At 40.6% G+C, this 12,103-nt stretch overlaps 1 protein-coding gene and 1 long non-coding RNA gene across 2 annotated transcripts in view; one reads left to right on the top strand and one right to left on the bottom strand.

Moving 5' to 3' along the window:
* Nucleotides 1–3,901: 3,901 nt before the first annotated feature.
* The window catches only part of LOC117939861 (SPRY domain-containing SOCS box protein 4-like), a 38,180-nt gene continuing 29,978 nt past the window's right edge, over nt 3,902–12,103 (top strand). The window contains exon 1 of the mRNA XM_034865287.1: nt 3,902–4,221. The gene's annotated coding sequence lies outside the window, so the exon portion shown is untranslated. The remainder of the gene's footprint in view (nt 4,222–12,103) is intronic.
* Nucleotides 7,068–11,116, bottom strand: LOC117939914. The gene is made up of 4 exons (XR_004655675.1): nt 11,105–11,116; nt 9,850–9,852; nt 9,653–9,661; nt 7,068–7,150 (listed from the first exon to the last, which is right to left on the bottom strand). It is a non-coding gene; the product is annotated as an uncharacterized LOC117939914 (long non-coding RNA).

The raw sequence follows: 12,103 nt of genomic DNA, 5'->3' as shown, positions 1-12,103 counted from the left end.
AAGTCATTTTTTCCTCTTTTTACATTATATATCAAGCGTCTCATTTTCTTGCTTTTGGCCTCTTTTCTGTTGCCTATTGCTTGGTACACACATTCCAATTTCCACTTCCACTGAAGTGATTTCTCATTTCTGAGGTCCTGCAGAGGAAGGCAGCATGCATCCGTTTTTAAAGGAGCACTCCTACTATCAAGCATTGCACTCTCATTGGGACACAACAGAGACAGATAAAAAAAAACTAAAAGTGGTCCAAACTGAAGCAGCAGTGGCACAGAGATATCCAGATGGTTCAAGCTCCAAAAAGACTGAATGCTACATTTATGGTAATGCAATTTAGTGGCATCTTCTAACCTCCCCACGTCTTTCAAAGTTAACACCCAAGTTAATAACCAAGTCCCGACGAGCCAGGCCGAATTCAGACAAATATTTAGAAATCATGTTTGGGTTTGGCCTGTTGACAAGGTGCTTCAAATTCGTTTTAGTGCACGTATAGTGCAGGCTGTACTTGACAACGCATCGACCCTTTACATGGGCAAATTCAGGGGGTATACATTTATGTAACACCAACTCAGTGCTTTGTTTACATTTCCTGCATCGGGCTTAGATCGATGAGGACAGAAGTATGCTACCGGAGATGCACTCAAGGGGGTCCTCAATCAAAGTGTACCTCCTACGGAGCCATTTTGTTGCTAACAAGCCATCGCCCGCCGTTAGCATTCCATTGACTGCCATTCATTTTGGCGCCAAATAAAAGACAGTGAATAACTTTAAATCTTTAAAATCTGAAGTGTTTAAAGACTCTATTTATCCATTGTTTATTTGTAAAGAAACACAACAATGTATTAAAAGTTTGATTACCTTGTATCTCACTTTATGGCTCCGTAGCAGATGTTTTTGTAGAAATAGGCCAACTATTGTGTCATAAGCATGCGACTTTCTATTGCATAATTAATGTAAAGTACAGGAAAAGCTTTCAGGCAGTTTTGACTTACTTTAGTTGTTTTAGTTTAATTACTAATGTTAATGTCATACACTTGTATTTTAGTTAGCAAAAATGTGCCTGTGCCTATGTTATCTCCTCAAATATACATATGCTCGCCGTCTCTGCAAGATTTGTAATGTTTGAGATTTCTCTTGGCACAGCTATCAGAAGATCTACGTCGTCAAGCTCAGTTGGAGGCGGCGCAGTAACGCTCAGCCATCACTGGAAAGTGCTTCTAATAGACTTCACTGCTCTCCATGCAAGTCCATTTCTTTAACCGTCTATGGCTACACTCTAGTTCATAACCCAATCTTTTTATTTTTTAAGTGTAATAACAAGGGACACATTAAATGGATATAAATAGATTTTTCAAGTTGTCATCCTTATCCCTTAAACAAATAAACAAAATTGTATCCACTCAAATGTGATTTGGGCCAAACAGCTCCTCGATCCCATCAAATAAAACCACATTTGAGCCATAGATGACAATAAAGGGATATTTCTAAATGCTAAAAGCTACTGTATGAGCACTGAAGGGAGAAGAGTCATAAAGTCAGTGAGCTGACTTCATAATGTAATTACACAGCAATATTTATGTATACGTTTGGTAACATTAGTGGTCATACCAGACCAAGTAAAGCTGGGCCAACAACACCCCTGAGTGTGTCGAATTGAGCAAGAGTGTGATTTATTGCTTATGACATTGACTTTTCATCTAAAAGAGGAACAATGCATTTGTTTTTTTCTTTCAAAAACTAAATAGTCTTGCTTCAAAACACTTCCTTCATTGCAATAGAACACAGAACTGAGAAGTAATCTTTGTAGCAATTAAAGAACTTTTGTGAATAATTAGTCGGAAAAAAAACATTTGTCGACATATATACATATATACATCTTTTATCTCTCACAAAGGGAACTTTAAGTCATGGTTCTTTCTAGGCAACAGTTAGTAACCTAACCAAAGAACCCCTTGTCATCCTTTTTCTGTGTGAAACCTCTGTCCTTCCACACCCTGGGAGACTATGTATGTCCACATTGTCTCTTCCCTGCTTCATTCTAACCTCGACCAGTAATTGGTGGCTCTCTGTTGTGTATAGAGGCAGTTTCCTGCAGGGGAGTCACTGAGTGGCTGAACACATGAACTACAGACTGAGTCAGAGCAGTCTATGCTCGATGGCTGTCTGTCTGCTGCATGGCTGAGGGTGAACCAGTCGGTAAGTGGGATTCAAGAGCAGCCGGGGTTCCAAAATGCGACCTGCCCATCTTCCACGAATGCATCACACAGGCACAGCAGTGCTTTGGGCTTGTTAACGTCAGCATGCAAACAGTGACCACGCCAACATATTGATCTTAGGAGTACTGCTGATGCTGATGAAATTGTCATTTTAGTCTTGAAGGCATTGTGGTCCTACAGTTAAGAAATAAGAGGAGAAATGGTACATTCTCTCCACATAATGCAGTCTTTATCACAACCAGACACAGAAAGTGTGAACATTTCTGAGTCAGTCTGGTGATATTGGACTAACATTTTAATTCAAATGCATCCGCAAAACACATTTAACGTTGGCTTTGTTTGAACCCTCCACCCACTGTGGATGGCTGTCGGAAGAACAAGGGCTCAGGTGAATTCATGGACCTACCTCTGTGACACACACACACACACATAAACAAATCACCTACATATGCAGGGCAAAGTAAAGGGAAGTTCAGCCAAGTTGAGACAAACTCCTCCTCTTTATTTCCTAACAAGCAGTAATTCTCATGGTGCTCTGTGACATTGTTTGACTGTCAGTTCACCATGCAATTATGACCGGCTCCACAAGCAGCCCGGGGGAGAGAGAGAGAGAGAGACCCACAGAATGAAGACAAGACACATGAGGACCGGATAGAGGCAGACAGCCATGGAAATGGAGGGAGAAAGAGAGAGGGAATGAGAAGAGTAGATGCAAGGGTTAGTGAAGCAGACCACATAACGACAGTCTAATGGAATGAAAACATCTGATGCAAAGTGTCTTTCGGAGGACTTGGGGAGGATTCAGTGCAAGCTATGGACTCCCAAAGCCTCATTCACAAACAATATGTACAACGTGCACAAAGCTTGGTCTTACACAACACCAAATCCACTGTACACACACACACACACACACACACACACACACACACACACACACACACACACACACACACACAGATAGTGACTGATAGATAGATAGATAGATAGATAGATAGAGAGATAGATAGATAGATAGCTAGATAGCTAGATAGCTAGATAGATAGATAGATAGATAGATAGATAGATAGATAGATAGATAGATAGATCCCAATTAACAGTTTAAAAGTACTCTTCCAATGAACATGTAGGCTATTATAGTCTAAAGTGAAGATAAAAGTATGCACATCAATTGACATGGTCAAGTATGAATGTTCTTTCTATTTTTATGGTTAGGGTACTTTTTATTTTTCATACACGTTCATAAACATGAATCAGTGAGTAGAATCAAACTAGCCTAGCCTGATGTACTTGTTTTTAGTTCAATTTTAACAGACCTAACCTTACGCTACAACCGCAATAAAATACACAACAAACGGCTGCAGACAGATCGTGATAATGCTCAGAATAAAACTATGTAAGGAATGAAGGGGCCGCCTCCACCCTGCGTCAAGTTTCATAAAAGCTCAAATTTAACAGGAAGTTTACATACAAAATAAAAGCATGAGATGAACCTGATTTTAGAGTGAAATTAACACAACAACGCGCTGTGTGAATTCGTTAAATACATTGTGAGGCAGCGGCACGTCTGCATATTTGATCCCAAAAATAATGCGTGTGTTTACAAAATGTTTCTTTATGGACGTAATCGGAAAACGTGTTGTTATGCTGGCTAACTTGATACGAGTCACCTTTTCTTGATCCCGACTCTCCAGCCAATCAGCGGCTGTCAGAGACACACGAACGGTGATAATATCCACGGAACAGGCTGCACCGCTGCAGGAACAAAGAAAGCCGCCCGTCGCATGTAAAACGTCCTTTCACTTCGTCAACGTGGACAAATCTCTACTTCGTGGGAGCTGGTTTTGCTTTACTTTAAACACTTCGCCCCACTGTTATATGTCACTCTGCGTCGTAAGTCTGACTGGTTGGGTTTGCTCAGGATAGAGGAAACTTGGCGTCGTGAGAGGTTTTCGGGTCGCCTTTCTCGAAACCCTCTAACCTTGGATAGCCTACGCTGGTTGGTACGACGGTAAGTTTTTTTCTTTTCTTCTTCCGTAAAACTACAAAGAATCGTTACTGTTGTGTTGTCTTTAAGTTACATGGTGAAAAGCAGAAAAGTACTGTTTCAAACTTTCGCCTAGTCTTTTTCCCTGAGGCAACGATAGTACTGATAACTGCTACATTCCCTTCGCACACTAGAAAAGCTTTTTCCAGACTCTGTTGTACATATATTTTGTTGATGTAGTGCTTCATTTCTCCTTGCCAAGCAAACCCACCAAAAGGAACTAACGTTTTAACGTTAAATATTAGATAGTAGTTGTCTGTACATCATTTCGGTATGAAACTGATAGCTAGTTGTATTCATATAAAACAAATAAACTTTTTGAATGTTTTGCCACGCGTTACACCTAACGTTACGTTAACGTTGCTGTCGGTACTGGTGCAATAGGTATGCCTATGACGAGTCAATAAAAAAGTCTCAAATATTCATCCGAATGGCTTGTTCGGAAGTCATTCATGCACTGAAAGAAGACCAGTGACACATTAAATCTAGCCATTTGTGTCTTTAATAGTTTACAACTAGTAGGTTAGCTATAGATAATGTGTATATACCAACAGCCAGACTTTGAATGGAGATTTTTGCTCGCTGTTTTTTTCCATTCAACAGGGCACGGTTCAAATAAGGCAACGCTAGCTTCTTTTTAAGGAAAAGTATCTTATGCCTTATTCATGCATAAAATTACTGTTGCCCCCCGAAATATTATATCTTGTGTGTGCGAAGTGAAAAACAGAGGCATAATTCTGTTGCCAGCATTTGAACTTGTAATATTGTGGAGTTAAACTAAGCACGGGCGGTTTCTTTTTCTCTGAACTTTGCCTTGATTAAGCAAATGCTTATATCCTCCCAAGTGAGCAAAGAAGCCACCCTATTGTCCCAGGAGCAATATAAAGTAGAGTATTTCACTTCAGACAGGGGCCATTTGATTTGAAGTGTGCCTGCTATCTAAAACGCTTTGCCTGTAACCACACCATCTGCCTTGCCCTCCTGTGCATTGGCAGACCACTGTCCAGATAGTGTTTAAATGAGAGATTTGTGTGGGTGGACCACAGCAGATGGTGAGATGGAGAACATAGCTGGCTGATGTGCTAGCTATAGGCCCACTGTTGTGCTTGTTGGTCTCGTTTTCAGTTGTAAATAAAACCCAACATAATCTAACATGTAAAAGTCTCCAGAACAACTCTATATCATAGTCAGCATGACAAATTGTTTGGAGGCTAATTATCTTACTTATAGTGTTGAAAGCCATAATCCCATAGAGGAACTATTGACCCCTGCACTCTTATGTCCTGCCATCTGGGGTTCAACCTTATGACCACCGGGACATCAGTTGACCTCCCTGTAATGGGAGGGTGGTATAAACCAAGGAATCTTAGAACGGGCCCAGGTCCACAGTAGTTCTACTGGTTAATTCCAGAGTCTACCAGAAGGCAAATAAAAGGGCATGGGTCACTGTTGGCCTGGTCTCGTGTTGCCAGACCTTCCTCCACAGTGCCGCGGTGGAGGGTCTGGCAAGTCCACACAGCATCCTGGGATGGGAGAAAACGTGTTCTGGATTATTCGCATTTCTGTAAACCAGTCCCAATCGTCTTGGCGGTGCTATGATATAAGACTATTTCTTTAATGTTAAAAAAAGACCATTGGCTGATGTAGCGTTATATACTTTTATATCTAACACCATGTATCAGTTGGGCTCATACAGGGTGTTATATACAACCTCCATTGCAATTTTGTATCCAACAAAGGTGGTTTGTAAAGGTGGAAACCTGTTTCTTTTTCCATTTCTGCTGCTTAATTATAGCAACCCAAGCACTCAATATCATTGAAGTAGAAATGTCTTGCATACAGGCTTACTGAGTAGTTCTCCTAATTTAAATCTCTATTGAATTGATGTAACAGGCAGTCATGGATTGGCCATTGGGAGTACTGGGAGTACTACTGTCTATGTGGGCAGAATGTGCTGCACACTGGTCAAACAGTTTTTTTGATTGGCCAATAGAGAGGAGAGATCATATGATTGGCCTACTTGTTTTTCTTTCATGTGAACTAGGGTGAACAATTTTGGGGTAAATAATCTAATTGCGATTGTCCTGCCAGATATTGCGATTTGATTAGCGAATATTTTAATTTTTTTTAACCTATATGTTGCACCTTCTACTGTCATGTTAGGGTAATCAAAAAAAAAATGAAAGATCGTATGCAAATTGCACATTGCTGTAAACCATTTGTGATACTTAACATTATTCCAACATTTATCTTGTGAAGATAAAGTTGATAGACTGATGGAAAGAAAAAATATTTTTTTAATCAAATGTTGAAGCAAACATTCAATTAAATATTTCATGTTCAATTAATTGCGGTCTTCATAACTAGCTAATCACATTCTTCCAAATTTCGGCCATTCACATCCTTGGTGGACCAGCCCACAGAGAGGAGAGAGATCATGTGATTGGCCCACTGGTTTGTCTCACATCTGAACACTGGCCAGTCATATCCTACAATGGCCTACCTCATCCTGCCAAGTCCCGCCCCCACCGGTGGGGAAAACAACTCTCCGCTCCATTGACATGTTTTGTGTGAAGATGCCTCCCTCCTAATCAATTCTGTCTGCTAGCAATCAACATAAAAATGCCTAAAATCTGCTAGTTTTTAGGCTTTATAATCTGTTCACCTGAAAAACTGAGCTTTTATGAAGACAAAAGTTTGGACGTGAGGAATCCGCATGAAGAATGGGAAGACATTGACCTAACACGTAGCGTGTGCTGCTAGTATTTTGTTACCAAGTCAAATATCCACGTGTCAGTATTGGACAAACTATATTTTTGTAATTTAAGCTAAAGCATTTTGACAGTATGCAGTTTGCGTTATAGTGGAATGTGGATAAATCCGAAAGCTAGGCCTATATTACATTAGCTTGCTTATAAAGTTACTGCTAACCTTACTAACAGCCATCCCATTCTCTCCTTAAAGGCAAAGTGCCTGTAGTTAGCTAAAAACATGAGGTTTAAGCATCTTAAAAGATTATTTTAGCAGCCCTTGTCTACCAGAGAGGATAAGTTAGCTGTTAGTAAGCTGTTAGGTGTGCATTACACTAGAACACAATTTGCACACCATGAATAAAATGCAGCTTTACATCAATTTACAGACTTATCACGTCTTTGCTATAAAAGATGACATGGCCATGCTCCACCCTCAACCAGCCAGGCAGACTTGCTGAATCCGTGAGTATACTATCTTACTGACCAATTGCCTAAGTGGCAGTATTAAGCAAGAGTTATACTCCTTCATAAAATCCACACCTTGGCTACGTTCGTAGCATAGATACGTGGAGACATGCATCTACACTGGACCCCACGCCAAAGCCTCACGCGCACCTCTTGAAAAATGTAACTACAAGTTGCGGTAACGCACACCGCTCGGCCGTGGCTTGGTAACATTACATTTCCCCCGACTCATTTCCTGGTTCTCCTTCTCCGTAAACAACATGAAATTAAGGAGAGGGTTAATACAACTTTTCCTGCTACAGATTTCCCACCGTGGTCAGAAAGCACAGGGGAGACACTTTGTTTCTCTGTGGCTCTAGAGTGGGTACTCGCTCCGAAGCTAATCACCGTCACTCCCCACACACACTGTCCCTGCTATTCTCTTAAAGAGATTGACGCACACACCAACGTATGAATATAAACTTCAGGCTACTTGCGTAGGCTACGGTGAAAGCTCTGCGTAGAGCCTACGCCAAACCCCAAGTCAAACTTAAGGGTCTGGTGTTTGTTGAAGGGGAGTGCAAGGATGGGTGGTGTCCAGCTGAATGTGGACTGTCAGGTTAACAGTAGCCTCATGTAAAAAAGACATATGCCCAAAACTTCAAAGTATCTAAGCACAGAAATATGGGATAAACGATAAAAGAAACGTTGAGTCCAAAAATGAGATTTCTGTATGTTCTACTTCTTTTGCTCTGGACGTGAGATTCATTATTGACGACACTTAAGTTTTTAGCACTAGGAAAAATGTACTTTTTCATCACAGAATCTGAACTTGCTAAAAGGATGGAACCTAATTAAGATAGCATACAGCTTGTCTTCTTTTGCTTAGTTAAAATAAAATAACTTTCTGTCCATTAACTAAGCAGTCAACCAAATCTCTTCAGCATGACCATTCCACTATTTCCAGCTGCTATGTTCATGGATATCTGCTGCATCATGTCAAGAGATGTTTTCCTCCAAATATACATATTCTATGCTGTCTGTCAGTGGATCTACTGTACAAGGTAGCTTAGTCATCTCTAGTGGATTCCACTACAGTCAAAGCATGTCTGATAATTATCCACCCCTACCACACTATGTACTTCTCTCACTCACTCACTCACTCACTCACTCACACACGCACAGAGATAAGGCTGCTTCATAGGGTCACTGTAGCCAGTGTGCCTGATGCTGACTCAGTAGAATGTTAACGTTGTGAAATCCCATAAGTGCAATCCGGTGCGGAGCAATGCCACGCCTAGGCTTTACAGGACAGCGGGTCATTTTAAAAGGCCAGCGGTGCCCTTGTGTTTTCACTGTGTAATAGAATCTAATCACATGAGTGGCTCACACTAAATTGAAATGCTCTTTTAAATCATTGCCACGGATGTATAGTTGCTCTTAAAGGCCATTTTTAATTGATTTTGGATGAGTGTCACTGGTTGAGAATAATTGTTCTTCGAGCCGCTGCTGCACTTTGGTACCAGTGGTAAATTCTCCATAGTATTGCTTTTGTTGATTTGAAAAACAGGGACTGCATGCAAAGTACATTTCCCATCAGCCTCAGTTGTGAATGCCAGCCAGTATCAGACAGGACATTTTGGGGGCTTTCTTTGAATGGAACATATCTTTGATAAGACTGTGATAAACTATAATTGCCCATCACCAGCAATTCTCTAGTTGTAGCATGTTGCCACTGGCTTCCGACTGTCAGTATTGATAGCTCGGACTATTCAGAACCATACAGGCATACCCGCTTAAAGTATATAGTCATCGTTTTCCTCCATTAGGCATGGCGTGCAAGATTCTACAGAATAGGTTACGTCACATGCCAGCTAGTGCTGCCTCTCGCTGCTGGGTGAGTGATGCGGGAGAAGATTGGATTCTCACCCAGCTCATCAGGGAGATTAAGGATGTTCCTCCCCACGGACCGAAGTGAAGAGAGAGAGACATACCTCACAAGTTACTAGGGTTGTTTATCTGAGAAGGATATGGTGTAAAGCGCTCCTCCTGGAGGAAGCTTCCACCCACATGTTTCTATACTGGTACACTCTGCATAATGTGCTAATTGAGCTACTAACTCCTCTGAATGAAAACTCAGTTTTTCACTAAATGTACTCAACATAGCAGAAGATTATGCGAGAATGTCTGACCTCAACAGCAGTATGCTTTGTGTGTGGTGGGGGGGGAGGTAATAAAAACATCAATTAACTTGAAGTGATTTAGAGTTGCCATTGGGATTTGTCAAATGTAGCCTACTTTTGTTCTTGCTTCTTTGTAGTACTTTGACACAGAACATTTAAATAGTTCTATATTGAAATGAGAGCATTATGCTTCACACACCAAGTAATGTTACTTTCTTTATCAAAACTCATTGTCTAAATATTTTGTTGAAGCACCAATAGTTAACTAAATATAGTTGCGGTATCAATATTGATGTATTTGGTCAAAAATATCGTGATATTTGTTTGCTCCTTTTTGTTTAGCCCCACGCTTACAGCCAGTCAGTTGGTCATCAAACCAGTAGGCTGCGTTCAGACTGCAGGCAAAAGTGGCCTAAATCTAAATTATATTAAAAAAGAAAAGAATTGTGTGAACACTGCAATCTATCCCGGCACTGATCTTTTTCAAATCCGATTCAGGCCACATCCATGTGTGGTCCTGAATCAGACCAAGGTTTAATTTTCAATGGGGCCGCTGTGTGAACAAACATGGGGCCGCTGTGTGAACAAACATGGCCAATTTGATGCAACTTTTATGTCCCAATATCCCTCACTGCGCTCTGGCTGCCTGCCTAACGGTCTCCGTCACTAAGTCGAATTCAGAGGAATTTAACTACAAGAGGGAGTTAGACTTGTTCCTCTCAAAGGCCAGGAACATTAAATGTGGAACATTTGTCAAATGGGAGGTAGGTGAGTTAGAATAAAATATAGCTTTATCTGTTCAACTTGAGACAAGCAAAGTATGTAAATTTATTTTCACCATACAACCTGTCAGGTATCTCCAAAAGAAACCTGCTGATTGTTGGAGCAAGGTCCGATGAGTCTGGGCATTTAAAACCTTAAGATTGACATCACCTGCTCTTTCCAGACAATGATTGAGAACAATCCGTGACATTGTTAGGTCTCAGCTTTCTAAATAAATCTAGCCTCTCAATTTTGCTTATTTTAAAGGGCAACAGATTGATGCAACTTTTAAATTGTCCAACATTTTCTTCTGGGTGGGCCTGTCCACGGAACCCCTACAAGGCTGGGGGTCCACCATATCCTTCTCCCCAATTTTTATTTTTATTTTATTTATTTTTTTTACACCCCTGACCACTTTTGCTAACCTGAGTGAGTCATTTTCAGTGTGAGGCGCGCGGGCGATCCATGGTGGTGAGGGAAAATGGAGTAGATTGACAAACGGAGGAAAAACGTCTGAATAATTGGTCAATCCCTACACTACACGGACAAGAATAATTAATAGTTTAAGGTTATGTAGGTCACGTAGTCTGTTCAAGCTGTGCATACAAAGTAAAACATGTTCCAAAAGTAGCAAATGCCTGTATTTGTTTGGGAAATGAAAAAGTTAGATGAAAGCAATATTAAAACGGATCAGACACCTTTCACGCCAGTGTCTTTTTTTGGCCCCTTTCTTTTTCCAAATTTTGTTAAGTGTTTTAGAGCTTAGTCAAGTGATTGATTACAGCAACCCCTTTCATCCAAGTTCATGCACACCCTGTTTGGCTGTAGCTAATGACTCATTGCCTCAAGGGTAGATGAGGCCATAAAGCTCAATAATGACACATCGAGCTAAATTAGCTTCTGACGTGACATGGCCCTTTTGATCTGCTAACATGTCTTTCCGTTTAGCTCCATGTCTTCAGAACCATCCTGTGGCCTACATGCAGTGTGTGTCAAGTCAATTTTGAGCACGGCCAGTCCCACTGTTAAATATGCTGCTAATTGGCTGCTGAAGTAGGAGAAATATGTGAAGGGATTATGCTGTTTCTTGTCTCCACGCTGTATTAACTTGCAATTTTTTGACAATTTTTGTAGACTCACGTGACAAATTTGCAACTAGGTGTACTGGTGCTCCATGCAAATTTGTCATGCTTTTCTTAGCAGTAGAGAGGGGATCAGTGTGTTTATTTGAGAATGGGGTGCAGGCATGAAGCACTCAACTGTATAGAACTGTCTATGCTCCTTTCTTTTCCTTATTTTTTTTTTTTTACTGTAATAAGTCTAGCAATTTTTTACGCACACCGCTTTTCCTTTTCCTTCACGCAGAATAAAGTTAGCTAGTGATTGGTTTTTCAAATGCAAAGTTGAACTCTTCTTAACCATTGCAGTCCCAAATTCAGACAAATCAGAAAAGAAAACAGTAAATAGTTTTCATTTATTTAGTCTTTTCTTTTTCTTATTGCAGCCTTATTTATTAGCTGTCCACTGAACAAAGGGCTGCACATTATGTTGTGAGATGTTTTAGGTTTAACATTTTTAGCAATGTCCAGGCTAGGGTGTAGGCTAGGGTGTAGTTGTCCTTGGTGGGAGGATTTACAGTGGGTACGGAAAGTATTCAGACCCCTTTAAATTTTTCACTCTTTGTTTCATTGCAGCCATTTTCCA

This window comes from Etheostoma cragini, chromosome 3, assembly GCF_013103735.1.
Source record: "Etheostoma cragini isolate CJK2018 chromosome 3, CSU_Ecrag_1.0, whole genome shotgun sequence".
In the NCBI taxonomy this organism is placed as follows: Eukaryota; Metazoa; Chordata; class Actinopteri; order Perciformes; family Percidae; genus Etheostoma; species Etheostoma cragini.
Note: the sequence above shows the minus strand (reverse complement) of the source record. Positions and strands in the feature narration are given on the sequence as shown.